Source organism: Leuresthes tenuis, unplaced genomic scaffold (genome assembly GCF_036924035.1).
Source record: "Leuresthes tenuis unplaced genomic scaffold, fLeuTen1.0.hap1 SCAF_11, whole genome shotgun sequence".
Classification (NCBI taxonomy): Eukaryota; Metazoa; Chordata; class Actinopteri; order Atheriniformes; family Atherinopsidae; genus Leuresthes; species Leuresthes tenuis.
The window spans coordinates 8,887,025-8,912,069 of record NW_027325365.1 but is presented as its reverse complement, the minus strand read 5'-3'; the positions used below and the strand labels follow the sequence as shown (position 1 = coordinate 8,912,069).

General features: G+C 37.7%; 1 protein-coding gene across 1 annotated transcript in view; it reads right to left on the bottom strand.

The window, feature by feature from the left end:
• slit3 (slit homolog 3 (Drosophila)) overlaps nt 1-25,045 on the bottom strand; it is a 244,166-nt gene that overhangs the window by 149,013 nt on the left and 70,108 nt on the right. The window lies entirely within an intron of this gene.

The window sequence follows — 25,045 nt, the reverse complement described above, 5'->3', positions numbered from 1 at the left end:
ACTGGGTCGACTGGAACAGCCACCTTAAACTAAAGCTGTTGGATGGAATTCAGCCGTCATTCATTTTATTATTTCCATCTTTGCCATTATTACCATGACAGGTCATGGGGGGCTACAGCCTATCCCAACTGCCATCAGGCAAGAGGCAGGGTTGACAGTCCATCACAGGGCCAACATAGAGACAAACAAGACAAGCCATCATGCACACACACAGTCATTTTGAATTCACCAATCATCCTAACATTCATGTTTTTGGACTGTGGGATAAGGCCAGAGTACCCAGAGAGAACCACACACATGCATGGGGAGAACATGCTAATTCCACACAGAAAGGTCCCTACCAGGATTTGAACTAGAAATTCTCTTACTGTGAAGTGATGGTGCTAACCACCACACAACCATGCAGCCCATGTCAGGAATGTTTTATGGAAAAATTAAACATTAAGCAACACAAAGATTTATCGAAATTTGACTGAGGTGGGAAAGTTGAACTATCAGATAAAGTGAGGATGAGGTGAAGGCTCATGCACACACTTCTGATGCAGGATGCACATATGAAGTGCTCCAGTTCAGTGCCCAAACTCTAGCCTCACTTCTAAGTCAATAGCAGGTAACAAAAAAGACAACTGGACAAAAACAGATCAGATGACATTAAAGAATTTGGAAAAACAAAAGAAACAACTTATGTGGGAAGTGGTCAAAGCCCCTAATGAATTCAAAATATTGTTGCTCAATTGATGGTGTATTCTTGCCCCATTATGATAAATACTAGACTAATTTAAATTAGCTAAAATTTCAAAGGCTCACTGAAAACACATTTTCCATGTTTTTTTTTGTTTTTTTTTATCCTGCTATCTGTAGTGTTTACTCAAACTTTTGTCTGTCTTTCAAGCCTATTTGCCGTCTGAAGTTGTGTTAATGTGGAGTTATTTGTTGGGCAGAGAGCACTTTCATCTGGCTTGGCTGGCACAGCGTTCACTCACAATGACTTTATGATGTGTGAGGTTCAAAACTCAGTCAGACATGTTTTGAACGACCTCAGCTGTGGCCATCAAGAGCATTATGACAGAGGGAGAGAAACGTTCAAACTGACAGACAAGGAGAGAAAGAGAATGAGAAAAAGCCCAGAGAAATAAACATTACATAAACACTGCAAAAGGAAAAATTTAACGCCCTTTTCACTTAAATGAAAAAAACCTTTAATCATGGTCAGACTATTAAGACCAAATCAGAATTCCCAGTTCTCGTGACTCTTAATTAAAATAAGTACTTATAATCAAACTTACACTCTTGGACTGAATGACATGGATTGCTATTCCTGTCTTTGATTTGGCTCATTTCGTCATCTCTTGACAGTCTCTGATTTTGGTTTTAGTTCATTAATTTTCTTTTCTTTTTCTCCTCCCTTCCCTCTGTCACCTTTCTATTTTCATTCCAAAACATTTCAAGCAGCGAAAATAAGCAACCCGAACTCAGTCTAATTATCCTGGCATCAAATACTGCTGTTTTGTATAAGTGTTCTTCTGTCCTTTGTCATTGGTACTGTAACACACCAGCATCAGTAACATATAGCATCAGGAGCCAGTGTTGTTATTTGAATGCGTGACAACGTCGAGGAAGTAAGTAGGATGGGTGTTGGTGGTTAGGTCAGGTTTGAGTCAAGTGAATGTTTGCTGCTTTTTTTCCACATAACTTCACCTTAGATATAGTGGTTTGAGCCTTCATAATTCAAGACAGAATGGTGGTGTATATTTGTATTTCCTATTAATATTTAGTCTTTAATATTGATGATAGTTCAATAGAACACAAAACATTAGCATTCTGTACACCAGTGTCATCAGTTAACATCTGTTTTTCTCTCTTCTATTACTATGCTGTCATATACTGCATTCTAACCCAATTCCTAACAAAGCCAGTCTTATTTCCATTCTTGTCTCTTTTATCAGACAGCACAATGAGCCTAAAACTACAACTGAAAAAATGATGGTTAAGACCACACGTTGACCAACCTTAAGTCACTGATTGTACAAGTGTGAGGTCATCTGACGATCAGCCTTAGAGTTATGTTGAGGAGCTCATACATTCAGGGGAGCTCTGAATAGAATTGCTGCTCCTTTGCAGTCTAAGAGGTGTCAGCTGAGGTGGTTCCTTAGGGGGTAATAAAAACCTTCCTTAGGAGGTTTTTTCGGGCACATCCAACTCGGATGAAAACCACAGGGCAGACCCAGAATACACTGGAGGGGTTATATATCGCTTCCTGCCTTTGAATGCCTAAAGATCCTCCAGGAGGAGCTGGGGAGTGTGGCTGGGGAAAAGGGAGGTCTGGGTTTTCCTTCTGGAACTGTTTTCTCTCCAACCTGATCTTGGATGATCAGTAGAAAATGGATTAACAGAGGATGTTTGACAAAATGTGTTTTGATTTTGGTTGCACTTAAATGAAAAATTACTCACAGCTAGAGAGCTGCTTCAGTGGGCAGACAGAGATGAGCGCAGTATGTCCAACACCTTGTTAAATTGTACTCCATTTAATTTTTTTAATATTTTTAATATGTGAACATAGAGACAAGTTGGAGGCAAGTTGGCAGCTCACCGTCTTGCTAATGAATAAAGAGGGAAAGGTCGGGGTGTGTGCTGCGCTGTAAATGAGGAGAAATTCTCACTGGCACAGCTTTACAGGGGAATCAGATTACAGCTGTATAAACTCCACTGTTTGACTGTATTTCTCTTTTGAAAAATGCTGATATATTTGTTAAAAAGTCTGTATTTTGTCCAGACCTTATTCCTGAGAGTTCTTGCTTGCTTTTTGGTAAGGTTCGGGCACCAAAACCACTAGATTATGGTAAGCAAGGGATCATAGTTCTTTTATAACACACCCAATCACAGTGTTTAACCTGTAACCTGTGCTCTGAAAACGGCATAGCAGTCTGACTCTAGGAAGTCCAGACTAAACGATAGTAATTATTGTGTAAATAGCAAGACCAAGCTCCTGTACAGTCAATATTAAACCACATTTATCCAATATGTCTAATTATAAGGGGATGTCTGATTTGAGCTGGCCAGATTTCTAAGGAAATTTAGTAAAACAGTGAAAATAAAGAACAAAATAAGGGGATTACTATGACAATATAACAATAAAGTGTTAAGAAAATGAAGCAGAATGGTCCACTTCTGTTGCTCCAGATCCAATTATCCCTACAATGTGGTGGTTCATTAAAAAAAATCTATATATGGGTCAAAGACGAATAAGGATTATACAAATGGAAAAAAATTAAACTGGCTAAAAATACCCATTAAGTCACTTTCTATCATTATTATGGTGTTTTGTATATCACTCAACAACATGAATTTGTTTTAAGAGTGCAATAAACATTTTTCAGTGAATTATATGATTTCTCCCATGGAAAATGTCCTTCCTGGGTAACGTAAATGGTTTTCAAAATTAATTCAAATTTCTATCATTGTTGGTATTCAAAAGTTTTTGTATAATTACAGTTAGAGCTCAACAAATAATTACTTCTCAGAAAACCCCATTTTTATCAGAATTATGTAATATATTTGGACATTTATAGTGAAATGGCTTCATTCGTTCCGGTTTGTCACACAATATTTAGTGCCAAAAAGAGAAAAAAAGATGGAAAATGTCTTATTTTTTTACAGTGTAAGTAAAAGGGTTGTTATTGTATCCTCAACTCAAAAAACACAATACTGTAATACAATATGAAATTTGGGTTGAATTATTTGACTGTCTCAGTCTAACCCTAACCCTCTTCTTATTACTCCTCCATTGTTCTCTTTTCTTTTTTGCAGCAGCAGGAGTCATCAGCTGAATAGGTGTTTTGGGCTGAGATTTGGATTTATGCAAAATCTTCTACCACTTCATGACATTTAGGCAAGTCAAAGCATTATTTATTTTGTAATACATATCCTCATGTCGTTATGCACTTCTTTTATGCAACAAAAGTGTGATCAAATTAGGTGGTTTTAATAATCCTTGACAAAGGATTCACTTCACATGATCTCACAGCTGTTGTTAAAGGCAGTTGTAGCAGCAGTTAACTTAGAGTCATAATGGTCTTGGCAAGGAAGTACTTACATTTATATTCAGCTCAATGGCACCATCCCAAGCGATGTATTTTCTTGTGTTTTTCAGAGGGCATTTCTAACTACTTTTTCTGATTTCCAGGAATGTGTTGTTCCTTTTCAACAGTGATTTTATTCAACCGTGTAACAATATGGCTGAACTGTACAAAATAAATTACTTTAAATTGTACATATGTTATATTGTAAAACTAAACATTTTGTTTGCTGATCAGCTCAGAGTAAGACGAGAGAATCATTATATGCAAAGAGACTGAATTATGACATATGTTATGTGCACTTAATTTAACTAACGTGTGGTTTAAGAGGAAAGCTGGAGTGAAAGAAGAGAAGTAATAAAAAATAATAATAAAAAGCAAGTCTACTAACATTCAGATTCAAATAAAAACTTGAGTCACCCTTAAAAGACACACAACTGCTGAAATAATCAGTGTCATGTCTTGATCCTCTGCCAACAGTTGAGCAAACATCACCTTGATCCAATAATTTTTATTTAACACCAAATCCCTTCCACACTGAGTTAATTGGAAATCCCCTGCACCTCTCCTAACTTCTCTCCCCTTTGTTTTTTTTTATTTTCTCCATTTTATGTTTAGTGTCATTTCTCTCTTTCTAGGTCTCATTTCCTTTTGCTATAATTTTGAAGAGGCGTGTGGAAGCTATCACTTTCTGTTACTCTGTCTGCCTGCCTACCCAATTGTCCATCTGTTTGTCTTCCTGTCTCCACTCTCAGTAACAGCTTGTATTTTAAGAACTGTTCCGGTGATAGATAGTCTTGTTCCCATAAAAAATACCACCTGAAGTTTGTGGTCAAAGCACATCACCCGCACTCATGGACCAAAAATTATTGTTCTTACAAACATGTTACAGCATTAAAAAAAAAAAAAGCTAGTCTCGGTTTGCATTTGCAGAAAACAGATAATGTGCACAATATGTGCAACAAATCAGACTAAAAGTGTGTCATCAATATAAAGTTTTTACAGGTTTTGTGAGAAATGGAATGACACATGGGTGGAGTTGGATGAGTGTGAACAAGGGAGGAAAGAGGCAGGACCAATAAGAAGGTAAAGAGTCACAGATGGGGGTTCAGGAAGAAGAGGGCATTGCTTACTATGTTAAAAGCTCATAAATGTGCTTAAAAGTCTTCTATTGAACACATTTTTGACTTTACAGCAGCTCATACTGCTCAGTATGAATACATATTTTTACTGAGCCATCTCAACTCACTGCTTACAGTCAGAGAAACCCTGGCTTTAGAATATCAGTCTGCAAGATATTAAACAACTTAGCCTGACAAATATTCCCATGATATCATGCAGACACACACACTCACACACAGTACTAAAGTACCTACACATGTTCAGACAGAAATAAAGGTACAGAGAGTGAGATAAATTCCATATATCAACATGCAAACAAAAAAAAAAACTGAATATTGAAGTACCGAGAGAATATGTTGTTTTGATTAATGTCAGCTTCTTAAAGGCTCACAAGAATCAAGCATCTAACAGTGTTTCATATTTACATATGGATTACACGAGAGGGCATTAACCAGGCTTAAAGTGTGTTAGCTTTCCAAAGAGAGAAGAAGAGATACAGGCAAAACAATGTAAAGGAGAGGAGGGACAAAGAGTTTCAGTCACAATCAACAACCTGGATTCCTTTTATATAGAAGTGACTGTGCTGCATCTGCAGAAGAACCATGCACTGACAACTGTTCAACTGCAAGTCTGAGAGGTAAAACAAACCTTGCACACCCTAAGTGCTGCATCATCTCTTCTCCACCTGCACCCCCCACATCACAGGGTCTGGACGCATAGCGTCACCTGGTGGAGGAATATACATAATGCAGCCACATCTTCACTGAATTCTGCTAGAGTGCCTCACTCCCTCCCAAAAACAATCCTCAAGACTATGAAAAAAATATTTTACGAGTTGCTAAAGTGTTAACACTGCAATTGAAAATGTATATAAGTTATCAAACAAAATGACAGGAGACATTTTTAACAAAATGGGGAGCAGAAATGCTTACAGTTTCATGAGTTACATGACTTAATTATGGTTAAAGTATACTCTTTGCATAAATGATTGGCATTGGTTCCACAAACGTTGACTTTTACCCAGCACAAAGAGAAGGATATGTCATCTTTAAACAAAAACAGATTACTGCCAGGAGGAAGGAATGAAGGTAAAGGGAGTGATAAAACTTGTGCTGACTCTTCTCCAGATGTGCCTTGACTGACTGCCACATCTCTACATGCATACACACAAATACACTAACATCAAACAATATGCAAAAACATGCGCACTTGCATACACACGCAAGACCTTGACATCTACGTTGACTGTGTCTGAAATGGAGTCTGTTTCCTATCTTGTTTTAGTGTCCCTGTGGACACTTATCTCTTCATAACCCAGGCCAGCGCATACTCCTAAAAGACACATTCAGAGGGTTTGTATATGTATAGATCATGTCATCACCTCAAACTTCTGAGTCAACCCCTTAACTTGAATTAAAGGTGACTCTTCTAATAGGTTCTGCGTATAAATGAAGATGTAAATCTGAGTTTTACTTATGTATGAGCAATGACTATCTTGTTTTAGTTTAATTTCCTACAATCTGAAACTTCTGAGCAGGTAATTTGCATGAGAATATTGTACAATGTAAAAGTTCACTTAAATTCACAAGCAAGCAATCTTTATTGAGATCATAAAAGAAAATTAAATCTATTTATTTCTACAAGTTGATATCTAAAAATTTTTTTTAATTTTTGCACTGTCACAGCATTAATGAGGGCTGTCGCTACATTATACCAAGAGATTCAACTTGGGCCCGAAAGGTCATCGCTTTGTTTCCCTGACATTCAGAAAAAATGTGAGCTGAGCTGGGGGCAGTGAATAGACTCAATGTTGACAGTGACTGATCAGCACTATCCTCCTCCATCACCATAGCCACTGAACACTAAAGTGCCCTTGAGCAAGACCCCAAACTTCTTCCCGGGTACTCCACCTGTGGCTACCTAGGCAGTGCATCAAAGCCTGTAATGTGTGTACTTTAATTCTTGTGTGTGTAAAAAACACAAGTACAAGTAAACCAACTATAAAATGTAAAAAACATTAATCGTTAAATTTTATTGAACAATGACTAATGACTCAAATCACTGATCCAAGTCAAGCTTTTACCTAAGATATATGATGGCAAGTATTGATGACATTACATCCAAATCGAATAATCAAACAAATTAAAACAAGTAAACATACTTTTTCAAGGCTTGTATCGAACATAATGAAAATATGTGTCCAGCAGACACTACGTACACTGGAAACCAGCTGAAATTAATGAAAGTGATAGCGCTAATATGTGTGTCCTGCTTTTTGTCAGGAACTAACTGATTGGACCGCCATGGTGGAGGTGAGAGCAGGGAGGCAGAGTTAACAGCCATCAAACTGTCCTTATACAGACTTATCACACATACACATCATTGCACACACACACACACACAAAAAGAATCCCATGGAGAAACTTACGGGGTTCTGCTTTTCATCAAGATAAACCTTTCGTTCTCTGGGTCTATCCATCAGTGACATGTTGTTTCTCTTTCATAATCTCTAAGTGTTCTGTTATTCTATCCATCTCTCTCACTATACATTGATTAATTTCAATCCCTCCCTTCATAGTGCACTAACATAAGTCCCTCATAGCTCTGACAAGGCCTTTTGCTGATCAGATCGAACGTCGCAATGGCAGCAAAAAATGTGTCCTGATTAGCCCAAGACACCAGGAAGTAATCAAATCAAAGCCCAAATCATGCTCCACTGATTACAGTGTGCCAGTTTGGTCTAGATTCATATAATGTCTATTGTTTCTGCTGGAAACCTTTACACAGCTTGTCTGTGGGATGGCAACACAGAGAATCTAGGAAGACAGTGGTAGTGGCACTGTAAATCCTCACACAATTAATACTGGCTTCCATATGGTGACTTCATGGCAGCCACAGACTGAATTTCCAGGCATTCCTTTTCCCACTGTGGACATTAGCTTTAATCAATGTCACAATGAAAACTGTACCTGAAATGGCCCTGGTATTTGTTGAAGGTAAATACATATAATTAGAAAAATACTTTTTTGTGTAATAACCATATGGAGGTTGTATGTGTTCACATAGTGCAAGGACATATAGTGTGAGCAAGTACCTGTCTATATGAATAGGTTTCTGTGTGTTTGGAAGCGTCTTCATGTCCACGTGTCCAGATTGGCAGTGTTGGGTACCATCTGTTTGTCATTATGATGTTGACAGAACTGTTGCCCAGGTTAATTACCACAGTAACAGGTTAATTACACCAATTAAACATTACTGGCCAAACTAGTGACACTGGATTCACTCAGCACACACACACAGATATGTGCACAGACTAAGTGTAGTAGTAGATACATGATGAAAGACACCAGAGGGTTAGAAAAAAAGCATTATATCAGGAAGCTCCTATTAGAATGAATGGTAATGGTGATGAATGAATGGGACGTCTATGTGCAGGAGAAAGCCTCTGTGTTGCATCTGACAGCAACAGGAAGTGGACAGGAAGCTTCTGACAGGTGGAGGCGGGTTTTAGGGCTGACAGGCGGTTTGGTGAACGACCCACAGTGGACTGGCGGGGTGAGTTTGTGTCTGTGTGTGTGTGAGTGTGTGTGTAAGACTCATGGGGATAATCCTGTGTAGGACCTCTTACTGCGTGGCTCGTGGAAGGACAGGGCAAAGGGCCAAATCACACACACAAGGCCAGAGAGTCCAACTGGTATTCCAGATTTTTCCCGCTTCCCCACTGGACCTTCACACACATGATTAACTATGTGTAAGTGTGTGTGTGTGTCTATCTCCCAGTACAGGGCTATCAATCTACATCAGCTGAATGTAGAAAAGCTAAACCTGATGGATTTATCTTTCATTGCAGCATGAAGCCGCCAGATAGGAGGTTGAATTCTGCTGATGCTATTCGGGTTGAATTTAGTCAGAGTACGCTTCAATGCAAAACACAATACTCTCACTTCAGGAAAGAATTACTTTCCAAAATCAATTTGGTACATGTTTTAAACTGTCCCTGAGCTGAAGCATTGTTTTTTCATAATTATTTTGGACCTGCATTTGTTATCGGTCATAGTTTAATTTTATTTTTGACATTATTTTTGACATTGAGTTAGTTTTGAGAAATAAAACTAATTGCTAAGGTTAAAGCAAAAAACATTAATCCCACAATATAACAGCAAATAAACTGTAGACTAACTGTAGCATATGCTGATAGGAAATTTAAAAAAATGGATGGAAAGATATGTAGTTAATTTTTGATAGAGAATATGTACCGCCAGAACTGCTCACATGCAAAATAATCAGTTTTAGAACTGCAGAAGGTTACTTTAAGAATGAAAACCAGACCAGTTCACTCACAGTCATTCTCGTTCCAAAATGTTAGGGCAGTTTATTATGCAGAATTTTTTCAGAAAGTAACCTTCAATGGAAAAATTGCCTCTCGTAACATATCAATTAAAATTATAATCAAAATGACTGTAGCTTCAGAAGGTTGACATTAAATAGGCAATGGTCTTAGAGTCCAGCAGCCACTATAATATACTTTTCTAAATGATTTTATGATGTGAGATCATTTCATTTTCATGGAAGTTGGCGAAACATCACTCCTTTTTTACAAGTGGTGGAAATCTCATTTCAAGGTTGCACTCTGAATTTATAGCAAAAAACTAATACTATAGGTTTCCAAATTGGCAAACATGCAACCACATACCCACAGTAAAATGTTATTGGCCTAATTTTCAGTGCCTTCATCTTAGTGCTTTTATCATAAAATGTGAAAAGTGTAAGTTACAGCTATGTGTAGCACTATGGAAAACCTGTTAAAAAACATTTAATATTGAATATTTAATATCTCCAATGTATCATTAAACTAGAACTACTACTCCTTCCTCTTCATTCTCTAAATCTGCTTTACTTTATTTTCCTTTCTCTTCTTTATCCACACTTCAGCCATAAGGAGAAAGCAGATACGTTATGACTTGATGATAAGATTTGTCACTGTGTGGAGCGATAGAAAGTAATAATTGGCATCAAATGCAATAGTGTCGTTTTCGAGGCGAAGGCGAAGGAGGACCCAGATACAGGACAGGAGCCAGGAGGAAACTTAAATGGTTTATTTATAATAAATGAAAATCACAGCTAACACTGGAGAACCAAAAAAACTAAACTAGAAAAATAACAAAAACTAGATTGTACATAACAAAGAAGCTGAATCACATAGATGGGGGAAAACCATGGGTAAATTGACAGAGGATCTGACAATAACTGAATGACAACCGGGAGTTTAAATGCAGGGGAGGGTGATTAGTGAGTGAGGGCAGCTGAGGGAAGAAACACAGGTGAAGTGAGTGGAGCTGACGACTGGCGGGAGGGAACTGAGGAAAGGTGAGGAAATGGCAAGGCTAAACTAACTTGAGACTAAACAGAAAACTACAAAAAATACATGGATCATGACAAATAGTGCAAAATTAGTGGCTGCAGAGCTACACATCACATCGAGTTTTCAACTGTTTAACACTCGTTCACTTGTTCACATATACTGCATGTATGTGACTGTAGCAGACAAATGTGTTTACTGTTAAATGTTCTCCTGAATCATTTGAACATGATTATATCTTTTTTTTCCCAACTGTCTCAAAAACTATTAGCTAAAAATGCTTGATGTTGACATATGATGTATACCCCTCTAATCTACTGTGATCTCAACTAAAGTGCGTAGCTGAAAAAAGATAAACGCATTTACCATGGAAGTGTTCAAGAGTATTTTGCAATCAAGTAGACCAATGGATCAAACATCAAAACATCTTTATTTATTGCTTCAAATTCATGAGACTATTAAGAAATTAAAAGCAATTGTCCTCTCATCTTTCTTCCCTTTTATCCTTCTTATCTCACAACGCTAGGGGTGGAATGTTTATCGCTTCCTGCCACTTCTTCATTTTACTTTCACCCTTACACTTCAAAGCTTTTCCCCTCTCCACCACCTTGCCAATCTCACATAGTCGATCATCATTCATCCATAAAACCCTGCTCACTTTAGCCCCAAACAAACCGCCTGCCTCATTACACAAGCTAATTGTTAAGTTTCCACTCTTTAATGCAACTTTCTTTCCGTTCTACTTTTGTATTTGTTTTTTTCTGGCTTCTTTTTTGGGGTTTTCCTTTTTTTTCTCTAAAAAGCAACGAGTGGACATTCACATCTCGTGCCATGTTGCGTGTTTGTGATTTTTTTTGGGAGAGAGCATTTGAACAGTCAAAGTTTTATAGTTATTTTCTGCATATGAAAATATACAACTGATGTAACTTTATAAAATTGTATGATAGTTCACATTACTTGGATTGTTAGAGACAAACATATCAGTGCTATAGTCTCTCTGGCAAGCCATACCACCTGAAGCAATGGAAGCATTGATTTATGATATTATTAAACCAGTTTCTGTCTGTATCATTTCACCTTCTTCGCTTGTTTAATTCCTCTTATTTGGTGCCATTTGGGCTTGTTCTGTGCATTAATGATGAATGCATCACAATGGGAAATTTTACTTAAAGTGGAAATTCATTAAATATATACGGCTGTTGAACAATGATAGATGGATATCATTAGATTATCATTGGAGTTATACAGTATATTTCAAATGTAAATAATTGCTGTTGTGCCATGGCTCATTAGAAACAGTTTATCATGCGCTGGTTTATCATGTTTGAGCACAAACACGCCTTTTTAAACTTACACAGTATCTGTCGGGAGAGATGATATGATGACTTAACTGATTCTTAAAGCGTTAACCTACCTACCTAGGGTTAAGTACCTTATCCCTACTATAAACCTTGTTGAAAGTAGCTATTATTACTCACTTAAGTTGTGCAAAAACACTTCACAAGACAATAAATTGACTTATATTAATCCCTTTAGAATGAATCCTATTCTTTAACCAAGCATTCAACTAATCTTACTTTAGCCTTTTATCATAACCTAAACCTTCCCCTAACTTTACACCACATCTTTAATGGTTTGCAGTGTACAACCACAATTTACTTTATGTCCCACGAAAACATCAGGGCCAGACATTGTGAATGTCTGAACATATTCATTGTACACTCAATAACATGAGTAATACACATAAAAACACATAAAATTTGTTACATCATTACATGAATGATGGCCGCACCAACATCTGTTCCATGCACCATTTCTTTTTCTCATTCTTACTCAAACACACAAACATCACTGTTGCCATATACCTCATTACATTAAGTGCAGTTGTTCCACCGCATTAGTTCTGTTTCACAACACACCATTGTTTACGTCATTACTAAAGCTCAAGTTTTGGGTGGAAGGGCTGAATATTTGTCATTGTTGTATAAATGGGACATGATCTGCTATGTGCTTTGAAATTCATCACCAATGAAGTAACTAACGGACTGAACTTGAAACTGACTGAAACTGTGGCAAAATAAAAACTTAAATGGAATAAAGCATACTTGGATGAAAGATAACAGCAAAATGAACAGCAGGAGGAGGAAGAAAAGACGTGACAACAAACCAAAAGAAAGAGGCACCAGAAACCATCACAAAGAGCAGTATCTGTATCTGCATAAAGTCGGGACAAAAAGAATGTGAGAGCGTGATATCTATAGGGAATAATTAGTACTGACAGTAGTACTAATGGTCTGTCTGTAGCCCGGCAGACTGGAACTCACTGAGAAGACTCTAGGGTTTAACTCTCTTTCTCTTCATGTTTTTCTTTCTCTCTCTGACCAAGTTTCCATCCAAGTGTTAAGACAACCTCTGAAATACTGCATGACATCAAAGCAAATTAACTAGATGAAAATTAATAAAAAAAATGTTTAGATGAAAAAAATTGAAGTGCTATCTGAATTAGTAATTACTGACTTGATTTTGCAACAAGCTCATAATGACTGAGAGCAGCTCTTTTGACTCTTCAGAGCAAGCTGAAACGACTTGAACTATAGAGCGACCTAACGTCAGTGTTTTAGGTTTAATGACCATTGTCGGCCAGAACACTGGATAATGTGTACAAAGACTTTAAAGGGTTAAGTGTTTATTTGTTGCTGCAGTTGTGTTTTCTCTTCATAGTGTAACGATTGATAGAAATTTAAATGATCATAAATTATGCATTCATCATAAATTGGGAGTGGATGTGTAAAAAAGTGGATGTAATTTGATATTAACACCTGACTTTTTGCTTTAAACAAGTATCTTGTGTCATTATTGCACCTTTGGCAATTGTAACAAATTAAACCACTTTTAACAAATCAGTTGAGCATTCAGTGAGTTGTAATGATTTTAGCACTAAATAGTCATCCTGCCTGAAAATTAAAACATGGATGAGAGGAACAGCTGCTTGATAGCAACAATCAGACAAAATGCCATAAAGAAAAAAGCCTGTTACATTCTTCCAAAGTAGCTACTTACAGGTGTATAACTTGAAAAGTCTTTGTATTAGACTTTGTATTAGCTTTGAATTAGCTTTGTATGAGGCTTTGTAGTAGCCTTTTCAGATTTGAGATACGTAACTCTAATGGCCTCATCAATCAGCTAATTGATGTCAACTAACCATTCAGACATTGATTACTTTTAAGTTAATATTCCATCCAGACATACCTTTGATGGTGACAGAGATTGAGCCATGGTGTGTGAGGATTACTTACCATTAGTCTAAGATTTGACTCTATATCAACACCAGAGTAATGTTTTTGTTTTGTATAAATTTTTGTGCACTGAGCTCTACGTGCTTTAATTGTTGTTAATTTGTTGACATAACTGTCACTAAAGTGCTGCAAAGAGGATATTACATCTGTCACGACATACAAACGGGGTGTTATGGTCTGAGTTCTGACCTCCTGGTAACGCAAAAGTAATCTAAGAAGTTACCTTTCTCTATATTTGTTGAAGTAATGTAACTAACTGCTTTATAAGGATAGTAATCCAGATTTCTATAACTTTTCACATTTGCATACAAAGCATTCTGTAGTTACATAAACCATATTGATTGGATAAATTGGAAACCTTTTTTGTGGCTTTGGCGCAAAGAAAACTAGAATAGGAAAGCTCTGAACCACAGCCATAGATCAGTATAAGGCATCTTATACAGTGAATGGCATAAACAGAACAGCTTTTGAAAAGTTGTGCAATACGACTGAACAAGTAGAGCATTTCTCATTCACATGATGGCAGGCGATCTCTGAACTGTTAATGCATCATTGAACGAAGTAACAGTCTCATAAAACACTGAACAGCAAGCAACAGTAATACACTATTGTGGGTATTCTCCTCTCTACTTTTTTGTGTTAAATCACACATCTTTTGTCCCCTATTCTCACGGTCAAAAGATTGCAGGATTCATTTTCCTGCCACCAACCATTACAGGGAGAGTTTGGCATTGAAATATGCCTGCTCAGTCAAAGAATGCTATTTCAGGTGCCTTAACAGGCCAGAGTTGTAAAAAGTTGCATTGATGGGCTGGTATCTCCTCCTACAGATGAATAAGTGCAGTTTCCACAAGGAGTTTTTTCATCCCCAGATCTTTAACGTCTGATCTCACCTCTGGGCTCAAGGAGTCTGCCATGTCAGCCAAAAATGTACCGAGTGTGTGTGCGTGTATCCATCTGTGTTTATGCAATACATATGTGTGCATTACGTACATGTGCATGCTTTGTATGTTGTCTGCAGGGGCGAGACCATGTTGTTCCAGCAGCCCATAGGTCCCAGTTCCATAAATCACATCTATCATTTGCATGTACATATTGTGTATGCGTGTGTGTGTGCATGTGTACGTGTGTTTGAATTCAGAGCCAACACCTGCTACTAATCACCATCAATGAACAGGAGTGAGGGGAGTGTGCTGACGTGTTAATATTTTTACACGTTCATCTACACACATGGGCTCACTCACACAAAGGTCAAGTTGAAAGAAGCAGAACAAAGCCATTATGATTGATACGTCAGTGGACATTAGGTTGACACTCCAAAGAAGAAGCTTTAGAAAGAATGAAAAGATATGGAGGGGAAGGAGAAGAGCAATAAATGAAACTGACATAGAAAGAAAATCTCCAGGGACAAAAAGTTACAGAATATTTTGAAACAAAAGATAGACAGGTGTAGTGCAGAGAAACTGGCAGTTCTGTGTTTCATCTTAAACTCAGTGGAGAATGGCTGAATTAAATGGTCAACTGAAAGAAAGCAGAAACATTGCAGGTTAATGAATGCCAAAAACAAGGAAGAGCTGCCCATCCATTAGTCTGCATAACCCACTTTTTACAATAGCAAATGTTTTTTTACATAGCAATCAAATTTGACAAAGTGACCTAATTTTCAACATTTCATCTTCTGCAACCCCCCTGTTACTGATTCCTTTTTCTTGATTCTTATCTTTAGTGTATATCTGATATAAACCTCCACTGTCACCCTCCCTTCCCGTTATGCCCTCCCCCTTCCACTTCCTTTTAGGGTTCTTTTTCATCTCATTCCCCTCTTTGTCAACATGTGCTAGTCATCACAAGCTTCTATTATCTTTGCTAAAAGCCAAGAAAGTCAGATCTCACAACTTAATCGCATCTAAGTTAATGGAAAACAATTAGATATTAAGGGATGACAAAAAAAAGGGGGGTTGGGGGGTTGGGGGGTGGGTATGTAGATACTGATATATTATTGGCATAAGGACTAGCAAAGAAGGCATAGTAGCAGCAGAGATAAAGAGAGAACAAGAAAGTTGTATCTGAAAGTGTTATTATCTTGATTAAATGTGTTTTTTATCACAGTCATCCATCAAGCTGTCTTTCAAGATTTTGTTTTTCAAATAATTTGGTAAGCACAGGTGGTGAGTCTTTATACAATCGCCCCTTTGGATCTTGCGGTCTTTATTAGTGGACTTAATGAAGAACTTCTTTTACTCCAGTCGATCTATCCAACCATCTTTTAATACCCATTCAATCCAATTCAGGGTTGGAGGGGGGAGCTGGAGCCTATGCGGGAAAGCCATGGACGAGTCGCCAGTCCATCAAAGGCTACTCATGTTTTTCTTACTAATCCTGATTCTTCGTCTTATAAAGTATTTAGGAGATAAAAAACTGTTTTTGAAGGATTCTGAGTGTCAAAACTGAGTACATTTAACAGTTTTTGAATGGTTATCACAAGGCAACTAATATCAGTGATGCAGACAATAAAAAAAACAGCCAACCACAGCAGTTCAGCTGTGTGGTGCTTTTGAGGATGAGAAGATGATAAAGACATGAGTGACGGAGATAATGCAGATCAACTCTTCTGCAGAATAAAAATGGATGCAGAATAAAAGTCAACAGCTGGAAGGATGAAGGGGTAGATATATTAAGATGCACAGTAATAAAGAGAAGCAATGTACCGCATACATGCTTTACAGCATGTTTTATCATAATGTTGATAAATGGTGGTGAGGATGAATGAAGGGATAATGGATGGATGTAGAAGTGATTTTGAGCTGTTGTGCTGGGTAAAAGGATGGATGGGTTTATAGACTCATGGATGGATGGATGGCAGTTTAAAATACAGTCCCATCTGTTGTCTGGTGCATGAAATAAGAACCTCATGGCCGATCACAATGTAACACTCTCACATGCCAAGCCTTTACCTCCAAGTGGACAAATATTTGGATTATTACTATCACTCCTTTATTCTTTCCTTTGTAACACCCGTCTGTTTTCTCAGGACGATGAATTACCTCAACACACAATCTTTCTCGTATCTTCCTGTATCTCGAATTCTCTCAGCCTCTCTGTTGTTAATGCCCTCGTATCTGTCTTTCGGCCGCCATCCCATTTTTTCTCTCTGTCTACATCACAGCTTTTGTCCTGTTCTGCATTAGTTCTGCTGGTTTTGAAGCGATCAGTATGCATGATCACTACCAGATCTGACTGAAGGAGAAAGTTGGGCCTGAGTGAAAGGCAGAGGAAGAACATATAAGGCAAAATGGCTCTGGGGAAAGACGGAGATAAAGAAAGTCAGTAGCTGGTGGAGACAAAAATCCTACTTTTTTTGTAAAGAAAAAACTGAATAAGAGATTAAAATAGAGGTGGTCCAATGTGATTTTTCTTTTCTTTATAAAAATGTCAATTAACAACAATCAAAGTAGATTTGTCAAACAAATTTAGATGTAGGCTTGGCACAATCCCCTAAGGAATAGTTCAGTTTCAGTGGTTTGACATGCAATCAAAAGTAGCTGTGGAAGTTCCAAGATTTTGTCTGTAACATTTGTGATTGCCCTGAAACATTATACCCACCATGGATAACTGCAGTTGTTGGCTATTAGCTGGTGAATTAAAATACTGCCAAGTACATTTCTGTGTCTTTTTTGTTTTTACAATAAAATCAGGACATTTGGCTATAACAATGGTATATAAAGTAAAAGAATATTAAACAACTTGCCAAGTCTTGCAAAGTAATGTATTTCTCTCATGGAAGACTTTACATGTGATATGTTGGAAGCTTACTCGTGTACAGCAAGTTTGTTGCTTCAAACACTCAAACTTATTTTATATTTTGCAATTACAGGAAAGGTTTGGGCACTAAATTGGGAAATAACAACTGTAAGTGGAAAATAGGAAACATATGGAGATGTTTAGGAATATTTCACAACATTCTGAATGTTTATGCTTTTTAGTCAGTGTTAATGATGGTGTGTGTCATTTCAAAGGTGTCACATGCTATTTTGTGTCTTATAAACTCATTCTGGACTTGCAAACGCAGCAGGGGGGGTCAGATGTAGCCAGGGTTGCTTTTTAACTGCCCCCACAATGCGTCTATACTGAGCCATTTCATACTGGTCAGTGTGCTCAGTAAGTAAGTCAGACATAGCGTGAAGCAGCTTAATTTGGACCGTACTGGTTTTTAACTGCCTACACAAAACAGATGGGTGTTGGGTTACATACAGCTCAATCAGTCAGATAAAGACTGAAAATTGGGAGCAAAGACAGACTGATAGGTAAGGAGACAGATGGGTTCAGCAGGTGGTCTGGTGGGTTAGTGGAGAGCAAGATTGGCCTGTATGACTGACCTCTATCATCCTTGTACAAGACAGCAAAATCCATCATCCCCAATTTTGGATCACTCATAAAAATTACTCTAAGAGTCACGACATGCAGCTGTACATCAAATGGACATTTGGGATTTAAATTGAATGTTTTTGCCAGGGTTATGTCTTTGAATTTCTCAGAGTGTATGAAATATAATATATCAGCTGGTGGCACTAAGGAGCAGTGGAGCAACTGCTTTGACTGATGTAAACATGATTGTAAATAATACAGGTATAACAGGTATAACAATGCATTAAGATACACAAGTGCTAATTTTATTAAAACACAAATTGAACACAATTGAAAGAAAACGCTTTATGATGAATGTTTGATGAAAGTTTCAATACTTTTTTCACTGCAAATGTCACGGTCCATTAATACTGCCAGCTGTAGAAATATACATTTTTAGAAAATAAGAACATAATGCTTCAGGTATGTCTTTGCATTCCATCGGTATAAATGATAGCCATCTAAACTATGTGGAATTCGAGCACCTCCCACCTCAGTGCTGTGTTTTAACATGCTGCAGGGTTAATGGCCATCAATTTGATTGATCAAAATGTGAGCTGAGAGGTCAGTGAGTCCACTGGTCAGCCGTGTTAGATTGATCCCGGTCCTGGTCTGATGTCCACCATCCATAAAGACAACAAATGAGATTTGGACGTGACTCTGCAGAGTACATCTGGAGCACAGCTGTCTACACTGTGTGTGTCATCAAAAGTTCTTCACCCTGTCATACAACCACCACTCACAGGCAAACTAAATGTGCACACAGAGGTATAAACGCATGTAGTGTATATACGCACATGACATTATTATTTTTAACAGGTCATTTTGAGAAAGAAAGAAAGAAATGAACAATGAAATTCAGGGTGATATTTTCAAAGTGGTAAGTAGTTTTTTTGTGAAATTGTCTTCCCACAACATAAAACAAAAACATTACATCAGCCCATGGCAAGATAAACTTGCTTTTGCGTTCTCACATTGAATTAATAGACTCCAAAAATATAGGAGCAAAAGCTACACTAGCTGTTAGAGTCTATTACTTTAGCTGGGGCAGCCTGTTGTCATGGACATATTTTTTTTCTTTTGGCACAATACACAAACACATGTTTCTTATGGTGAAAAACGGAGCTAATGATAATAAAAGTGTTGTCAGGTTGTCAGCTTAGCACTAACGCTGTGAATTATAAAGAAACTCCTCTGGAAAATGATACTATAATTACTTGAATGCAGATACACACACACACACACACACAAGCTCATGATACTCAATCTCTGCCTGTCTCTCTCAAAATCAAGCGGAAAGATTTGAGAGCAGAGAGACAAATTAAGTGAGAGATCAATAGCATCTTCGGGGACTCATGAGAGGCAGACAAGGAAAGTTTAATAAAAGACAAAAAAATTCATGTAAGAAAACATGAGAGAGTATATCAAAGGAAAAAAATATGTCCATGACAACAGGCTGCCCCAGCTAAAGTAATAGACATTAGAGGGAGAGAAGCAGAGGGGTGTATATTTCAAGACGATCAACGCTGCCTCGCTACGTTTAGTACTACACCCCATAGGTATTTTTAGTCAAACATTAGCAAAATTGTGCTAATGACGGAGTATAGAGAGTTTGACCACAAAAACCTAATCAGAGTTGTCTTGCCGCAGGGAAGTGCTGCTGAAAGGTGTCCACACACACTGACACACATGCACACACTGTGCTGATATTACATTAACATGGGTTTCTGAGTCCAGACAGGATGTAGGTTTAAGTACAGAGCTTAACCACTTGGCAGAGAAAAACTAAGTGAGGAATAGAGCAATCATGCTTTTACTATTTTTTTCCCTTCATTTCAAGTGAAATCTATACATGTCTATGATCAGGAAATAGTGTAGTAGGTGAAACCAGAATTCACAGTCAAAGGTGAGCTCAGAATTTCTGGAACATCTGTATTGTTTAGTCACAGCACAAGTCAAATGTATGGTCCTGAGAGGGTCAACCACAACTTTTTTTTTTTTACTTTTGGGAGAACAAGCTTCATTTAGCATGAAAAATGAATCAGGTTTTTTTTTGGATATCTTCATAAATCAAACTCTTAATGAAGACACAGCTGAAGGTAGACTGATGCAGCTCTGGTCACAGCTGCAGCAAGTTAAGATAATCCCTCCATCAATAACAGTCAGACTGCCACAACATGTACAGACACACACTCATCTTCGTCCAGACAGCTCTATCAGTCTGTCGGGTCAAGCCATCAGTCGTAAAGTCACACATCCCTGTTTCCGTTTGATGTCTGCTGCTTAGCGAGGTAGAGGGGCACAACGAGGGGTGCCCCGCTTTTATAACGAGACTTTAACAGGCCACTGCCAGTAAACAACAGCCATGTGGAGCTTATAGAGAACTGGGTCTGTAAACATGACAAACCTTCAGAATCAGATCCGGTGAAGTTATAAAAACAGCTTTGATAAGGGCAGGCAGTAAACTGTGAAGCTTTGTTTTTGTGTGTACGTGTCAGGGAAGGAGGGGTGGGTGCACGCACTTGGCTAATTTAACACAAACATACATATTGCTTTGATAACTAGACTTGACAATGAAATTGTTCTTGTCAGAAAAGACAAAAAAAACATCAAATCACGTCCTGGTTTTTCAAACTGTTTTCAGTACTTTGAGTAAACACACTGTTTGTCATAGCGTCAGAACCTTATGGGTGAGAATCTACAGACTCATTTCTTTTGCTCCAAAAACATTTAAATTGGTATGACTGTTGACAGCTTTGGCAAAAAGCTATATCAGGGTACAGGCAGAGATGTTGATTTACCTTTCAACCTGCTTGTTTTTACAATGCAATTCTAATGTTCTATTGCAAACAACACAAGGTCACACAATGTTTGCTGCTTGTAGAACTTTTCAAATATATTATGTATTCATTTTTCAGTTTATCTCTGATTCAGATGATTTTGGTTGTTCTTTGTGTCTCAGTATCCTGCTTTATGGAATATCAAGACAGTGTTTTACCTCTTAAAAAGGTGTTTTTGCTGCCATTTGCTTTTATTCCATGACCACTGAAGTAACACACAGTGAAATGGGGAATAAATGTAGAAAAAAACAGTCCAGGAAGCAATTGATCTAATTACTGGTGAGATCTGATGAGATGCAGATTTGTTTTCAATAAATGTGAGAAAAGGAAGTTATTTTTAATTCAATTTACTTAAAAAAAGATACAAATTGTTTTCTTGTTATCTGTGCCTGCTCCCTGTATAATATTCGACCCCTCCTCATGATGGAAAGCAAGACGTCTTGCAAGTCAGTTCCTTATACTGATCAAAGAAATAAAAGCAAGGTTCTACAAGCGCAATATTGTAGAACTTAGCAAAGGTTATGGTTCCTCTCTCTACCTGATTTCACGTAGTTGTTTAAATCTTGTGTTCTACATCATCTAATAAGTATGTAAAAAGTCACTTGAGTACTTTTTAATTTGCTGATAAAACCCAGGATTTTTCAGAAATGATCCTTTGAAATGATATAAGTATTGTTTGTAATACTCTAGTATAATTGTAATTTATTTTTATTATATATCATCTTTTTTTGTGTTACTACAAGAAATACAAATAGTTTTCTTTCACTTTTGTTTCAATAGTACTTTAATGATAAAAAAGTGTATATGTCTACTACAAGATTGTCTCATTTAATCTTCACAGATTTTTGCCAATACAATTGCTAGTTTTGAACAGTGAGTGTTCATTTTAGGCTCTATTTCCAGTCTGCCATTGTCTGTTCAACTGAATGAATTTTCCAAAATAAAACCTTTTGTTTCCTAATATCCTTGTCAACACAAGTTTCAGATTTGTTTTTTACTTTCTCTGCCAAAAATGTATCTCAGTGGGCAATGGCTGCCTTGGCATCCCTCAAAAGTTCATCTTAACTGTTGTAGTTGGCCAATCATCATTTGTGACAGATGCACAGACGTAGGTGGATATAGAACCGTGACTCTCCCTCTTTTACTCTTTCATAGATCAAAGTGAATCCAGCTGGTAGTGATCCTAACCTCCACATGGTGGGACATGACCTGCCAACCCTCCAACACACACATAGTGGTCCAGGAGCTAAAGCCCTATACCAAATGCCATAGGGTGTGTATGTGCGAATTAGAGAGTTTGTGTATATGTGTGAGCAACAGACAGAGTGTGTGTGTTAGGCTCACTGAACCCATCGGTACCTTTTCACCTCAAGGTCAGAGGTCAACAGAGCAATCAAAGCCAGCTTCCATCTGCTCCCCGCCTAGACACGTTCTATGTGTCTCTGCCTGTTTGTGTGTGTGTGAATTTCTGTTCCCCCTAAAGCTATCCATATCCAAGAGTGGCCATGGCTCTGTGTGTGTGCTGGCATGTATGTGAGTGTTTAGATTTGTGTTCCTGGATGTGTGTTCATCCCTCCAGCAACAGTTGCCCTTTAGTCCACAGGAATCCTTCATCAAAGAGGTAGGATGTTCGAGGTGTCTGGACTGTCAAAACCTGCGGGGAACTTTTACAGGAACCAACACTGACTGTAAAGTAATCCTAAAAGTCAAAACACATATAGAGCACAGTTTATTAACTTTTTACCTTTTCTTTTACAAATTGCTTCATATATTTGAGTTGAAGAGATTTTTTATAAAAGTACTGCATTACAGCCAAATCAGTGGAGTTCAATGTGTTGTTCGTGGAACAAGTTTAGTAAAATCAGCATTTAAGTATGAGCATCTGAACTGGTCTCTGATCTGCCACTCGAATATCAATATGACTTTTTCCACATATCAAAAGCAGAGAGCAAAATTAACTTGAATCCACTGAGAAAAAAGTTATGTATAAACTTAATTTATAGTTTCTCTGATCATTTGAAATAGATTTCTACGCATTTTGATATCTTATGGCTTTTAACTCTTTCAGTATCTTCCATATGTTAATGAAATTGATGCTTAAGATTTGTGACATGAAATTTTGTCTGAATCTCTGTTTTCGAGACTGATTTTACTTCAGTACCAAATCGGAAATGCTCTCCCATGGCCTTGACCGATTCTTTTGGTCATGATAGATACACTACTGTATAAAAAAACAGTGTGTGGACATATTAAAAAGGTTGCCACAGTTTCCATGAAGAAATAGCTACTTTGTAAGTGTCAAATCTGTCCCCACTTTCACAATTTACCATAGGACTAGATTGATTGGGAGGGTTTAGGTGACTTACTTAAATAAAACAAAATAAATGTACTTTCATATAAAAATAATCCCTCTCAATCGTCAATGTGGGTTCTATGCAAAGACAGTGCTCTCTGCATGTAATTTGGCTGGTTTGGGACATTTTTGGGGCACAACCTTTGGGCAGCAGGTGTGCTAACACTAGCCTATATTTGTGTTCTTCCTCTACACTGGTCTCCATCTGTTGCTAGCTCACACAGCAGAAAGGTTGTATAAAATCTGGCTTTGTCTCACGTTACTGTAGGATTGTGTGGAGGAGTGCCGAGTTGTAGATGTATTTATTTGTGCTTTGGAACATAACTGCTGTGAAACAATCAGTAACAAAAGTATATTTCAGAAATTTACTGCTTTGTTCTCATTCGTCCACTAGCTTGAACACTGCTGCTGCTATATGTATATCAACATCAATTATTCACACACACATTCACACCTTCATAAAGTTCTCTAGTAGTCTGCAAAGGTGTGAAGGTGAAATTTACGTTAAAACACAGCACACATATCAGCACCTCTACTCCTAGTATTACACATATTATGGGTCTATAAAACATACCAACACCGTGTGTGAGACTGTGTCTAAATGTCCGCAAGTGTCTTTTTTAAATGTGTACATGCATGAGAATGTATACTGAAGATATACTGTATGTAATAGAACATATATAATGTCTGTGCCCAAATATGTCAGGAGGTACTTGTGTTAGACTATCAGTATGTGTTACACCCTAAAGCCAACATTTATGTTCAGAGGGGAGGCGGTGAGTTTCTCTAAAGAGCCCATATGTTTCTCGTTTTTCCATACACATTCATGAGGCATTTCTGCATTTTTACAGAGAGGAATCTGAGAGAAAGCAGAGAGGAGGATGGATAGAAGCAAGATAAAAAGAAAAAGTGTATTCCCCGTAGAGATGTCAGATCAGAGAGCTGGCTTGTTTCACAACCAGCCGGGTGAGTATGACTAATATCACAGACCTCACAGAGTTTACCTCTTCCTTTATCTAATTTTCTCGCTTACATTCCCTTGTTCTTTCTTAATCATACAAATACAAAGAATATATTCCCCTCACACGCATAGACATCAGTAGAACATGTCTGACACTTATGTAAACACAGAAACACACATACACTTGAAAACAGACCGCACAAAAAGTTTGGGCAGCTAGCCTGCCCCAAGGACAGAAGAGATGAAAACTAAAACCATACGCAATGAGGGAGCAGGAAGGGGGATGAGTGCAAAGGAAAGAGGGATCGAAAGATGCCGAGAAGGGAAATGAGGGCTGCTTTTATTCAGCAAAATGTCCCAGCAGCCCTTTTTACCAAATCCAAACAGAAGGAAATATGGTATTGGCTTTTGACCAGTTGCTGGAAGTGGGTTATCATTTTGGAAATGCACAATGTATCAGGGGCCGCTGTTGGATTACATACCTCTGACAGTGCAGATGCTTAAGTGTGTGTGCATATGGCAAAGAGAGCCGTCTCTGTTTTACACTCTAACAGGCAACAAATCAGCCAGCAGCCAAATCTATATGTTCTTTATAACCTACACTGTTCTACATCAGCCTGGGTACGTGCATGTG